General features: G+C 38.3%; 1 protein-coding gene across 6 annotated transcripts in view; it reads right to left on the reverse strand.

Moving 5' to 3' along the window:
• LOC111158910 (adaptor related protein complex 3 sigma 1 subunit) overlaps positions 1 to 14,847 on the reverse strand; it is a 75,304-nt gene that overhangs the window by 27,096 nt on the left and 33,361 nt on the right. The gene's annotated exons all lie outside the window — the stretch shown is intronic.

Consider the following 14,847-nt stretch of genomic DNA (forward strand, 5'->3'; position numbering starts at 1 on the left):
AAGCAGACTTGTATCCATGTCTATTACTGAATGTATGCACACATACCTACCCAATGCATGCAGAGGAGAACTGTGGGGTCACAGAGGAGCAAATATTCAGCTTGAGCAGAGAGCACCAAACAGATATTCTTTTCTTTTTTTTTAAAGATTTATTTATTTACCTTAGAGAGAGGGCAAGTGAGTTGGGAGAGGGGCAGAGGAAGAGAGTCCTCAAGCAGACTCCCCACTGAGCAGGGAGCTGGAGGACACAGGGCTCGATCCCAGGATCCTACGACCCTGAGATCATGAGCTGAGCCGAAACCATGAGTCAGACACCCACCCAACTGAGCCACCCAGGTGCCCCTACCAACAGATTTTCAAAGTAATTAAAAAACTTCATACTCCAGGGATGCCTGGGTGGCTCAGTCGGTTAAGCCGCTGCCTTCGGCTCAGGTCGAGATCCCAGGGTCCTGGGATCGAGTCCTACATCGGGCTCCTTGCTCAACAGGGAGCCTGCTTCTCTCTTAGCCTCTGCCTGCCACTCTGCCAGCTTGTGCACACGCACTCGCTCGCGCATTCTCTCCCTCTCTGACAAATAAATAAATATTAAAAAAAAAAAAAAAGACTTCACACTCCAAACAGCAGTATATGAGAATTCCAAAAATTATGCATCTTTGTTAGCACTTTATGCTGTCAATCTTTTCATTTTAACCATTCTTATGTGTGTGTGGTAGTATGTCATTATAATATCAATTTGATTGTCCCTGATGGCTAATAAGACTGAGCACTGTTTCAAGTGTATCAGCCATTTGGATAGCTTTCTTCAGGATGTCCATTCAAGACTTCTGCTCATTTTGGACCAGTCTGTCCCTTCCTTCTTATATTTAGAACTTTTTCACATACTCTAGACACAACCCTGTCATCTACATGTATTACACATATCTCCACCTGTTTCGTGGCTTACCTTTTTATTCTCCTAGCAATATTCTTGGAAGTTTTAATTTTCAGTATTTTCCAATTAACACTAGTTTTCTTCAAAGTTAATCTTTTTTTAAATGTCCAGTTTAAGAAATCTTTGCCTACAGCAATGCTAGGAAGATATTCTCCCAGAAAAAGACAAAAGCTTTTATTTCTCATGTTTGAACTGAATCTAGTGGAAATACGGTGTGAGTTGGTCTTCTTTAATTTAAAATCATGATTAGGGGTGCTTGGCTGGCTCAGTTGGTATAGCATGTGACTCTTAATCTCAGGGTCATGAGTTCAGGCCCCACGTGGGCATGGAGCCTACTTAAAATAAATAAATAAATAAATAAATAAATAAATAAATAAAGTCATCATTAGACTTACTCATCTGAATAAAGTTTCTAGTATGCCTTTACTTTTCCACGGTTACTTCTTCCAAACCCACTGGTTTGATTATCCATGTATGATAGTTACACATTCTTTTTAACCGTCAGAAGATGACTATCTTGGTGAAAATGCTGTCTAAATAATTTCCTGTCACTTATGAATAGTTATAAAAGATCAGTGGAATCCAGTGAATCAAAGTGCACATGATGCTGGGCGAAGTGAAAAGAAATTCCCTCCGTAGCTTTAAGCATACCACTGGTGAACCATGGAGTGACAAAAAAAAAATATGGGCTGCCAAAGAGAAAGTATGGTCTAGTAGTGAGGAAACCAGAAAGACCTAGCTTCGAATTCCTACTCTGCTGCTACCTAGCTACATGAGCTTGAGCATCATTAACTCCTCCAGATCTCAGAACTATAAAATAGTGATAAAAATACCTACCATTTTGGATCATCTTACAGATTTAGTTAAATAATTTAGGGGCGCCTGAGTGGCATCAGTTAAGCATCTGCCTTCAGCTCAGGTCATGATCTCAGGGTCCTGGGATAGGGTCCAGGGATAAAGTCCTGGGATTGAACCCCAAGTTGAGTTGGGCTCCCTGTTCAGCAGGGAGTCTGCTTGTCTCTCTGCGTCTCCCCACCCCCAGCTCGTTTGTGTGTGCACCTGCATGCTTCTCTCTCTCTCAAAAAAAAAAAAAAAAAAAAAAAAAAAAATTTAGTTAAAGTGCCCAAAACACATCTAATAAAAGGGAACCAGTACTGTTCATCTGGCTGTTCAAAAACATGCAAGTATTGGGCACCTGAGTGGCTCAGTTGGTTAAGCATCTGCCTTTGGTTCAGGTCATGATCCCAGGGTCCTGGGATTAAGCCCTGTGTTGGGCTCCCTGCTCAGTGGGAAGCCTGCTTCTCCCTCTCCCACTCCCCCTGCTTGTGTTCCCTCTCTCTGTGTCTCCCTCTGTCAAATAAATAAATAAAATCTTTTTTTTTAATGCAAGGATTACAAAATTAAAATAGAAAATTCTAATTCTTCTGATAAACACTGATAGAAAAGCAAGGTAACTACCTGCCGAAGCTGCTGGGCCCTCATGATGTGCTCAGTAATACAGAAAGGGGGGCACCTGGGTGGCTCAGTTGGTTAAGTGTCCAACTCCTGGTTTCAGCTCAGGGCATGATCTCATGGGTCTTGGGATGAAGCCGTGTAGGGCTTCATGCTCAGTGGGTAGTTTGATTCAAAGATTCTCTCCCTCTGCCCCTCATCTACTAGCACACATGTGCATACTCTCTCTCTAAAATAAAGAAATCTGGGGCGCCTGGGTGGCTCAGTGGGTTAAGCCGCTGCCTTCGGCTCAGGTCATGATCTCAGGGTCCTGGGATCGAGCCCCGCATCGGGCTCTCTGCTCGGCAGGGAGCCTGCTTCCTCCTCTCTCTCTGCCTGCCTCTCTGCCTACTTGTGATCTCTCTCTGTCAGATAAATAAATAAAATCTTTAAAAAAAAAAAAAATAAAAAAAAATAAAATAAAATAAAGAAATCTTCAAATAGAAATTAAATTCTAAAATGAATATATCAATCTAAATCTACATATAGGGGCACCTGGGTGGCTCAGCGGGTTAAAGCCTCTGCCTTTGGCTCAGGTCATGATCTCAGGGTCCTGAGATCGAGCCCCGCATCGGGCTCTCTGCTCAGCGGGGAGCCTGCTTCCCCCTTTCTCTCTGCTTCCCTCTCTGCCTACTTGTGATCTCTGTCAAATAAATAAATAAAATCTTAAAAAAATAATAAATCTACATATATATATATATATATGTGTGTATATATATATATATATATATATATATATATATGAATTCAAATGTTGCCTATATTTAAACCAGAACAATATCACCTTTGGAAAACGTAAATACTTAAAAAAAGAGTGGGGGGGGGGTCCTGCAGCAAAATGTCATAACTACATGTTCTTAATTAAGGAAAAGAATTCTTAAGATTTTTTTTTTTAAAGGAATTCTTAAGATTTAAAACATTCAAATGCTAAGTTTGGTCTAAAAAAATCAAAAACCCTCTGCAAAAAAAGTCCCCCCTGGGGGCCTGGCTGGCTCAGTGACAGAGCAACTCCTGATCTCAGGGTTGTTAGTTCAAGCCCCATGTTTGGTGTAGAGTTTCCTTAAAAAATAGAAAATAAATCTTTAAAAAAAGTTCCTACTAGTTTTCTTTCGATTTAGCAAAAATTCTTAATGTAATTAGAAATCCAGAGCCTTGTAGATAGATAAACATACTGATATGCATATGGACAAGGCCAAGACAAAACTAGTAATCTACAAAATAAAGTAAAGAAATTAAGAAAACCAAATGAAAGGACCTATGGGGTTCTAGCAAGAACAAAAGGTAATAATAAAGTTGCTGTTACATTATATTTCACAAAAAGAAAGATAAAAAGAGCAAAGCACTAAAGGTGAGTGACATGGTAAATAGCACTCTCTTATGTTTCAGTTTAAAAATTATACAAAGTTCAGGGGCACCTGGGTAGCTCAGTTGTTAGGTGTCTGACTCTTGATTTCACTCAAGGAATGATCTCAGGGTCCTGAGATCCAACACCACGTTGGGCTCCGAGCTCAGCGGGGAATCTGCTTGAGATTCTCTCCCTCTGCCCCTCCTCCCTACTCATGAGCACATACACACTCTCTCTAAAATAAATAAATCTTTGAAAATTTAGAGTCAATTTCAATATAACAGTTATCTACTAAGGAGCAACTGATTAACCTCTGGCCTCCAGAAATTCAAGGGTTAATGGGAAAAATAAATTTACTAAGAAAATCATATTTTAAGTTTTCCTTTATTTCAATAATTAACTAGTTTTCCAAAAAGAAATAAAAAAGAGCTATCTTCCCCCCCAAAAAAAGGTCACATCTGCATATAAACAATCTCCCTTCCCAGTGCCTTTCTAACAACAAAACTTTCTTCTGTTGCCTTTATCTTTAATTACAGATCTGTGCATCTGGGCCACAAAGGTAACAGGAATCTGTCACGAGGAAGCTTAGTATTTAACAGTGCTTAATACTTAAGGGCACAGGCTTTATTAAGCATGTCTCTATTAAAATTCCAGCTTAGCCTCTATGAAATCTAGGGCATGCTGTTTCACTCTAAGCCTCAGTTTCTTCATTCGGGCATAATAATAATGGTATCTTTGGCATAGAGTTGTTTACTGATTAAATTAATACACATAAAGGGCTTAAAACAATGTCTCCCCTTAATATGTTGGCTTGCATTATAATATATACCTATGGAGAAATAAAAATATGCACTAGGTAAAAGAGATGCCACAAAATATCCTTAAACAGTATCATTTATATGGCAGACCCACCCCCCTTTAGAGTTTCTAGGTAAAAATATAATTTTTTTCTGGGTTTGGGGATTTCTATTAAATTTTAAAAGGAAATCTGTAACATTAAATGAAATACATATAAGTTAAATTGATTTTTTAAAAGATTTTATTTATTTATTTACTTGTTAGAGAGAAAGAGAGCACAAGCAGAGGGAGCTGTAGGCAGAAAGAAAAGCAGGCTCCCCACCAAGCAAGGAGCCTGATATGGGACTTGATCCCAGGACTCTGGGATCATGACCTGAGCCAAAGGCAGATGCTTAACTGAGCCACCTAGGCATCCCTTCAATTGACATATTTTAAGACAGAAAAAATTATAAGCCCAAAAATAGAAGGCATAAATTTAAAAGTGCTATAATACACCAAGAGATCTTAAAAAAAAAATTGTTTTTAGTCAGCAGCAAGATGTCCTAGAGAGATGCTGGTTTAGCTCATGCCAAGACTCAAAAAATACTACTAAAAATGTACTAGAAGAGCTAGGGAAGGCAGACTAAACTTAAAATCAGATCAGCTACCTTTGAAGATCAGAGTATGACTGGGTTCCACAAAACCTGACCTGGAAACTAATAACTCAATGATAACAGTCTTGGGAAAAACAAAGACATTTACCATGGATTTACCAAGTAACAGGTACATTACACACATTAAACTTTCAACTTCAGCATGAAGAAACTAAGAGTTGATGAGAGGACAATCTGTCTTCTATTACATGTCAAAATGATTCAGAAAGAGTTCACATCAATAATTATTTTTATGTGATTTATTTCTACTTTTTTTTTTAAAGGTTAATGATGGCCCGGGGCGCCTGGGTGGCTCAGTGGGTTAAAGCTTCTGCCTTCAGCTCAGGTCATGATCTCAGGGTCCTGGGATCGAGCCCTGCATCGGGCTCTCTGCTCATCAGAGAGCCTGCTTCCCCCCGCCCTCTGCCTGCCTCTCTGCCTACTTGTAATCTCTGTCAAATAAATAAATAAAATCTTAAAATAAATAAATAAATAAATAAATAATGATGATAATACCAGAATCTATTGAGTATATATTATTACAGCATTGCTATTGTTCCAAGAGCTTTAAATATATTATATTATTTTATTTATTTATTTTTTAAAATATTTTTATTTATTTATTTGACAGAGATCACAAGGAGCAGAGAAGCAGACAGAGAGTGAGGAGGAAGCAGGCTCCCTGCCGAGCAGAAAGCCCGATGCGATGTGGGGCTCAATCCCAGGATCCTGGGATCATGACCCGAGCCGAAGGCAGAGGCTTTAACCCACTGAGCCACCCAGGCACCCCATTAAATATATTATCTTATTTAATCCTTCATGATAATCTCATAAGACAGGTACTTTTATTATCAACCACTTGCAGAAGGCTGATGAAAGGCAAAAAGTCAACTAACTACTAAAACAGTGAGGTAGGAGAAAGTCACTCTGCAGAACCCAAATTCTTATTCACTAGGCATACTGCCTCCAACAAAAGAAAATAGTACTTGATTTTTAATGTAGTAAGAAGTGGGTATTTAGAAACTTGGGAAAATACAGAATAATATAAAGCAAAAATTTTAACTTTCCATACTTCCACCACCCACATGAAAACCGTAATTGTGCAAAGCAGAAACTACTTGTACTATAGGAAATTTAATTACTTTGGAGACAATCCACTAAAATGGACTTAGTATTTTTTATATGTTGGATTTAGACGTCTAAGGAAGAACCAGGATTTTGAATGTACAAGGCTGCTACATCAAATATTAATTTTGAAAATGAAAGTAGCCTCCAAATTATTTTTGTGCACAAAAGCTACATGTGAGATTTTTAAAAACTTGTATTGACACAAATTATTTAAAATTATATTTCAAATATCTTCTTCAATGTATATGGTACAATTAATATTTTGAGCACTGACTTAAAACAAAAGAAAATAAGTGCAAAACGTACAAAGATTTTCCTTACATAATTTCAGCCAATCAATACAGAGGGCGTAATGGAAAAATCACCATTTGGCAAACACCACAATAGTAATTCCTTCAGGCAAGAATCATCGAGAGATGCTAAAATTAATGACCAAAGCTATGTTTAGAAAAAAACACACTTACATGGTCTCAAAATTATTCCCCATGAGATACTTTAAAGTAAAAAGAGACCATGGAAGTTTAGAGTACAGAAACCTGGCAGGCACCGTCTTACACAAGGGATCAGAAAAAATATCACAAGTAACAAGACAAAATGAGATCCCTGATATGATGCCCTGTGAAGGACATAAAAGCACTTCTGTGGTACACCGAAACAGAGGAAAGTTCTACAAAATAACCTGCTAGTACTCTTCAAAGGATCACGGTTTGAAGGACATGGAAAGCATGAAAGACAAAGATGAACTATTACAGAGTAAAGGAAGACTCAGGAGACATGAAAACTAAATGCAATATGTAATCAGAATTAAACCCTAAACAAGAAAAATGACATCAATGGACCACTGGCAAATTTTGAATAAGATCTGCAGATTAGATAATAATATTCTATCAATGTTGATTTCCTGATTTTAATCACGTGTACTGTGTACTATGGTTACAGAAGTTAAATTTAGGGAATGTGGGAGAAGGTATGAAATGCAAGAATCCTTTGTATTGTATTTGCTGCTCTTTTTTAAGTCTGAAATAATTTCCATATAAGTTTTAAACAATTTTTTTTTTTTTTTTAGATTTTTTATTTATTTATTTGACAGAGAGAGATCACAAGTAGACGGAGAGGCAGGCAGAGAGAGAGAGAGAGGGAAGCAGGCTCCCCGCTGAGCAGAGAGCCCGATGCGGGACTCGATCCCAGGACCCTGAGATCATGACCTGAGCCGAAGGCAGCGGCTTAACCCACTGAGCCACCCAGGCGCCCCAAGTTTTAAACAATTTTAAGGAAAAAGAAAATCTGAAAAACCAAGCTCAAAGGGCCCCTCTCCTCCTCTATGCCCAATTCCTCCCTAAAAACTTATCATTCCATTATGGGAAATAAGGAATTCACCTTAAATCAAAGAAAAACACCAACATAAGTTGAGTTTTTCCTCTCAAACCTGCTTTAGAAGGAGAAAACAATAGGGGCACCTGGGTGGCTCAGGTGCATCTGTTTCTTGGTTTCAGCTCAGGTCATGATCTCAGGGTTGTGAGATGGGGATCCACATTGGGCTCCACACTCAGCATGGAGTCTGCTTAAGATTTTTCTCTCTCCCTCCGCCCATTCCCTCCAACTCTCACAAGCACGTGCACTTCATGCTCTAAAAATAAATAAATAAAATCTTTAAAAAAAAAGGGGGAGAAAAATAAATTTTAAGTTACTTCCCCCTCCAAAATTCTGACTTTAAGTACCTGAGTTCCAAAATACTTCCTTCATTTCACCTCTCTGAATTAAATACTATGTCTACTATATTCTAGGCCCTATGCTAACTATATACATTAGCTCTAATTCTTAAGACAATGTTGATAGGGTAGCTATGTGTATCGGCACCTACAGACAAGAGAACTGGGAATGGATATGAGTAAGTAATGTGCTCAAAGTAACTATTAGATGACAGAGCCAGTATTCAAACCCATGCCATCTGACTTCAAACACCAACTTGGCTCTGTGATGCCTCCCAAGAGGGCAGCTGAGATGTGAACAAACATGTAAATTAGAATAGTATCATCAAATTCAATACCAGGATTTATCAAGAAGTAGCAATGTAATCAAGAGAAAAGTGAATACTACATTTGCAGTTACTGGAAAAAAGACTTCTCAATGAAAATAAAACAGGAAAAGATTTTCAGGAATGATGAATCACTCTTAAGTGTCTGACTCAAATTGTTTGTAGAAATATTTTTTGGTTTCCCACATATATATAAGAAGTGAATCTTTTTTTAAAAAAGTGAATCTTACTAAAAAAAGAAAGTTTTAATACTCTGGTAACAGTATGGTATAGCAGGTGAAATCTGCCTAAATTGATCCTGAGCATTCACTCTGGAGTGCCTGGAAAATAAGCCAACTGGGCCAGGGCACCTTCTTTCTCCAGCAAGAGGAACTGCACCAGAACTCACCCTCCCCTGAGACTAGGGGTTTATTCCCCATGGTTCCCAAGTGCCAGTCTGCTGGTCTTCCCAGATAATTCTTAAAAATAATATCAATGAGGGATGCCTGGGTGGCTCAGTTGGTTAAGCGGCTGCCTTCGGCTCAGGTCATAATCCCAGCCTCCTGGGATCAAGTCCCACATCTGACTCCTTGCTCAGCAGGGAGCCTGCTTCTCTCTCTGCCTCTGCCTGCTACTCTGTCTGCCTGTGCTCAATCTCTCCGACAAATAAATAAACAAAATCTTTAAAAAAAAAATCAATAAGGGTGCCTGGGTGGTTCAGTGGATTAAGCCTCCTGGGATCAAGTCACGCATTGGGATCTCTGCTTGGAGGGTAACCTGCTTCCTCCTCTCTCTCTCTCTCTGCCTGCCTCTCTGCCTACTTCTGATCTCTCTCTGTCAAATAAATAAAATCTTAAAAAAAAAAAACAATGAAACCAGAAGCTGGTTCTTTGAAAGAATTAATAAGATCGATAAACCACTGGCCAAACTAATCCAAAAGAAAAGAGAGAGGACCCAAATTAATAAAATTATGAGTGAAAGGGGAGAGATCACGACCAACACGGAAATAGAAACAATCATCAGAAATTATGATCAACAGATATATACCAATAAGTTAAGCAACCTAGATGAAATGGATACATTCCTGGAAACCTATATACTTCCAAGACTGAAACAGGAAGAAATTGACAACCTGAATAGACCAATATCTAGTAACGAGATTGAAGCAGTGATCAAAAGCCCCCCCCCCCAAAAAAAACAAGAACCCTGATGGATTCCCTGGGGAATTCTACCAAACATTCAAAAAAGAAATAATACCTATTCTCCTGAAGCTGTTTCAAAAAATAGAAACAGAAGGAAAACTTCCAGACTCTATGAATCCAGCACTAACCCTGATCCCCAAAACAGGCAAAGACCACATTAAAAAGAATTTCAGACCAGTATCCCTGATGAATATGGATGCCAAGATTCTCAACAAGATCCAACAGTACATTAAAAGTATTATCCAGAGCACCTGGGTGGCTCAGTGGGTTAAATCCTCTGCCTCTGGCTCAGGTCATGATCCCAGGGACCTGGGATCAAGTCCCGCATCAGGCTCTCTGCTCAGCAGGGAGGCTGCTTCCTTTCCTCTCTCTAGGACTGCCTCTCTGCCTACTTGTGATCACTGTCTGTCAAATAAATAAATAAAATCTTAAAAAAAAAAAAAAAGTATTAACCACCATGACCACGTGAGATTTATCCTTGGGATGCAAGGGTGGTTCAACATACACAAATCAATCAACTTGACAGAACAAATCAATAAGAGAAGAGAGAAGAACCATACAATCCTCTCAATTGATGCAAAAAAAGCATTTGACAAAATATAGCATTCATTCCTGATTAAAACTCTTCAAAGTATAGGGATAGAGGGAACATTCCTCAACTTCATAAAATCTATGAAAAACCCAGAGCAAATATCATTCTCAATGGGGAAAACTGACAGCCTTCCCTTTGAGATCGGGAACACAACAAGGATGTCCACTCTCACCACTGTTGTTCAACATAGTACTAGAAGTCCAAGCAACAACACTCAGACAACAAAAAGAAATAAAAGATATTCAAACTGGCAAAGAAGAAGTCAAACTCTCTCCCTTTGCAGAGGACATGATACTTTATATGGAAAACCCAAAAGACTCCACCCCCATACTACTAGAACTCATACAGCAATTCAGTAATGTGGCAGGATACAAAGTCAATGCACCAAAATCAGTTGCTTTCTTATACACTAACAATGAAAATATAGAAAGGGAAATTAGAGAATCAATTCCATTTACTATAGCACCAAGAACCATAAGATACCTTGGAATAAACCTAACGAAAGAGATAAAGGATCTGTACTCAAGGAACTACAGAACATTCATGAAAGAAATTGAAAAAGACACGAAAAGATGGAAAAGCATTCCATGCTCATGGATCGGAAAAATAAACATTGTTAAAATGTCTATACTGCCCAGAGCAATCTATACTTTCAATGCTATCCTGATAAAAATTCCCCTGACATTTCTCAAAGAGCTGGAACAAACAATCCTAAAATTTGTATGGAACCAGAAAAGACTCCAAATTGCTGAGGAAATGTTGAAAAAGAAAAACAAAGCTGGGGGCATCACGTTGCCTGATTTCAAGCTTTACTACAAAGCTGTGATCACCAAGACAGCATGGTCCTGGCACAAAAAAGACACATAGACCGGTGGAACAGAGTAGAGAGCCCAGATACGGACCTGTAACTCTATGGTCAAATAATCTTCGACAAAGTAGGAAAAAATATCCAGTGGAAAAAAGACAGTCTCTTCAATAAATGGTCCTGGAAAAACTGGACAGCTATGTGGAGAAGAGTGAAACTCGACCATTCTCTTACACCATACACAAAGATAAACTCGAAATGGATAAAAGACCTCAATGTATGGCAGGAATCCATCAAAATCCTAGAGGAGAACATAGGCAGTAACCTCTTCAACATCGGCCACAGCAACTTCAATACGTGTCTCCGAAGGCAAAGGAAACAAAAGCGAAAATGAACTTTTGGGACTTAAGATAAAAAGCTTCTGCACAGCATAGGAAACAGTCAACAAAACAGAGGCAACCCTTTGTTTTTTGGGAGGGAATGGGAGAAGATATTCGCAAATGACACTACAGACAAAGAGCTGATATCCAAGACCTATAAAGAACTCCTCAAACTCAACACCCAAAAAAACCAGATAATCACAACAAAAAAATGGGCAGAAGACATGAACAGACACTTCTTCAAAGAAGACATAAAAATGGCTAACAGGCACAAGAAAAAATGTTCATCATCATCAACCATTAGGGAAATTCAAATCAAAACCACATACACCAGTTAGAATGGCCAAAATTAACAAGAAAAGAAAGAACAAGTGTTGGAGAGGATGTGGAGAAAAGGGAACCCTCTTACATTGTTGGTGGGAATGCAAGTTGGTACAGCCACTTTGGAAAACAGCGGAGATTCCTTAAGAAATTAAAAATAGAGCTACACTATGACCCTGCAATTGCACTACTGGGTATTTACCCCAAAGATACAGATGTAGTCAAAAGAAGGGCCATATGTACCCCAATGTTCATAGCAGCAATGGCCACAGTTGCCAAACTGTGGAAGGAGCCAAGGTGCCCTTCAATGGATGAATGGATAAAGATGTGGTCCATAGGGGCGCCTGGGTGGCTCAGTGGGTTAAAGCCTCTGCCTTCAGCTCAGGTCATGATCCCAGGGTCCTGGGATCGAGCCCCACATCGGGCTCTCTGGGCAGCGGGGAGCCTGCTTCCCCTTCTCTCTCTCTCTGCCTGCCTCTCTGCCTACTTGTGATCTCTGTCTGTCAAATAAATAAAATCTTAAAAAAAAAAAAAAAAAGATGTGGTCCATATATACAATGGAATATTATGCCTCCATCAAAAAGGATGACTACCCAACTTTTGTATCTACATGAACAGGAATGAAGGAGATTATGCTGAGTGAAATAAGCCAAGCAGAGGAAGTCAATTATCATATGGTTTCACTTACTTGTGGAGCATAAGGAATAACACGGAGGACACTGGGAGATGGGAAGGAAAAGTGAGTTGGGGGAAATTGGAGGGGGAGACAAACCATGAGAGACTGTGGACTCTGAGAAACAAACTGAGGGTTTTGGAAGGGAGGGGGTGGGGGTTGGGTGAGCCTGGTGGTGGGTACTAAGGAGGGCACGTATTGCATAGAGCACTGGGTGTGGTGCACAATGAATCTTGGAACACTAAAAAAATAAAATAAAATTATAAATAAATAAATAAATAAAACCTATATAGCCCAAAGTTTAAGCAGTGTACTACTTAACAAGGCACTTTCAAGCCTACCCTTATAACAAAAGAGAACAATGACATATGGTGGAAGGCAGTGAGACCTTCACCAACACACCATTCTCTGTCCAGTAGCACCCACCCAGCATCATTTCCTATGCAATAAATGGAATCACAGGATCTTTTGTCAGTTAAGAATTCTTGGCTTACAAGGTCCTCCAATTAGGTCAGTTTCTTAGCAGATAACTCTATCACCATATAAAATTCATCCCAAGCTATTACACAACATAGAGGATAAAAAGATTAACAAATTCTCATAAAAATGAAAAAGAAAGATAAAAGGACTTCTTTATCCTATTCAATTTGCATACTAATGAAATAATACTTTATATGCCTTCCTTATAAATATATGCTTTAGTGATAATGTTAGCTAAAAACCACTGACTGACAACTAACTACATGTCAGTCATTTAGCCATGAGCTCTATGTACAGTATTGTTTTTAATGCTTGCTCCTACTCTATGAACTGGTATTATTACCGTCACTCCCATTTTGCAAGTGAGGAAAATGAGAGACAAAGACGTAAAATAACTTGCCCAAAGTTACACAGCCAGTACGAAGCAGAGGCTGAATGGCTTTAACCACGACTAGCTTGCTTGATTCACTGATCTTTCTAACAACCCCATGAGGTTTTATAGGCAGCATATTAAAATAGGCATACTTTAGTCAGGTGGGAAAAAAAAGGTCTATTGAGATTAAATGAGATGCTCAATATCATACTAAATTGGCATTCACCACCATTAAGTAAAATAATTTCATAAAAACCAGTGTAAGGCTCAGGACTGTGGTAACAACAGATGCTATACATGGAGCTCTAGTTTAACTCCATATGGTAAGGCCATGGTCAAACATCTTTTTAAACCTAAAGAAAAGTTCAGTTGTTAGTTCTCCATTTTTTTCCTGACCACAACTGAACAAGACTCATGCTGATATAACTGTTACATGTGGTACAGAAAACTGTAACAGAATTTGGAATTATCTAGTGAACTTCTAAGCCTCTCTTTATTATTAGATTGGCATAATAAATTAATTGAGGACAATATGACTGCTTATAAATAACTCAAACAACCAATGTTAATATTTAAAGAACTTCTCATTCTCACTCTGTAAATATTTTAACACTTCCAATGAAGACATGCTACAACAGAAAGACTAAAAAAAGCCAGCCTCCAGCTCTGAAATGCACTTACATGGTTGCTGATACCACACTAAAATAGTAAAATAAATATCAGAAACAAAAAAGATCACCTTTTTTCCAACTTACTTACAAAGAAATAAAAAAAGAAAAGAAAACAGAAGCTGATTACTCACTTCAGTGACAGAGGGGTACAAATTCCACATGGAATTTATTAATGATACCTTCTCTCAGATTTCACACAAGAGATAAAGTCAAATCTGGGACAACATATGCATACCTTAGAAACACAAAACCTTTGCATATAAACACATAAACACATAAAAACATGTTTCCAATGATCATCTGAATGGTACCATTTCAACATTTAAAAAAAGCAAAACTTCACATATGTTTATTATTTATATATTGATGTTTAAGTTTTCTTGATCCATTCTTGGAAGAAATGCAAGACCAAGAGGTTTTGATCTAAACTCTCTTGCTTTATAATTTTCCATTTCTACTTTTTACATTATACTTGTCTTCCTCAAAGCTAAAAAGATGGACAAAGCAAGAAAATCAATTCTAAATTAGCTCTGATTAGCTATTTCATGAAACCAAAGCAGAAACAGTGAGCTAGTCCCTTCCATCTTTGTTCATTTGATCAGTATTTTTAGAGTGACTGACTCACGCATGCTCAGCACTCCCTTGTAATGATTTAATGATCCATGGTGATCACAGGGGAAAGAGAGCAACTACAGAACTTCCAACATGTTTGTGGTAGTGGTAGAATTAGTCCCTGTAAGGTAAATTACAGAACATTTTTTAAAGACATCATCTATCAACATAGGATAACTCAATTGCAGCCTGTTATAAAAATAGTTCTAGCCTGCATCAGTAATGGAAGATGACACAATTCTCCTGAAACCCTCTTTTCTGTGTCTTACCTAATATCAAGACTAATGATCAACATTTGAACAGCAATGGCTAAAATATTTTACAAAACACAAGATCTATTTTCCACTTTCCACAAACACATGATAAAATTTACTTCAGATACAACGTAGGATATTTGTT

The sequence above is a fragment of the Enhydra lutris genome, unplaced genomic scaffold (genome assembly GCF_002288905.1).
Source record: "Enhydra lutris kenyoni isolate GAN:26980312 unplaced genomic scaffold, ASM228890v2 scaffoldscaffold64, whole genome shotgun sequence".
Classification (NCBI taxonomy): domain Eukaryota; kingdom Metazoa; phylum Chordata; class Mammalia; order Carnivora; family Mustelidae; genus Enhydra; species Enhydra lutris.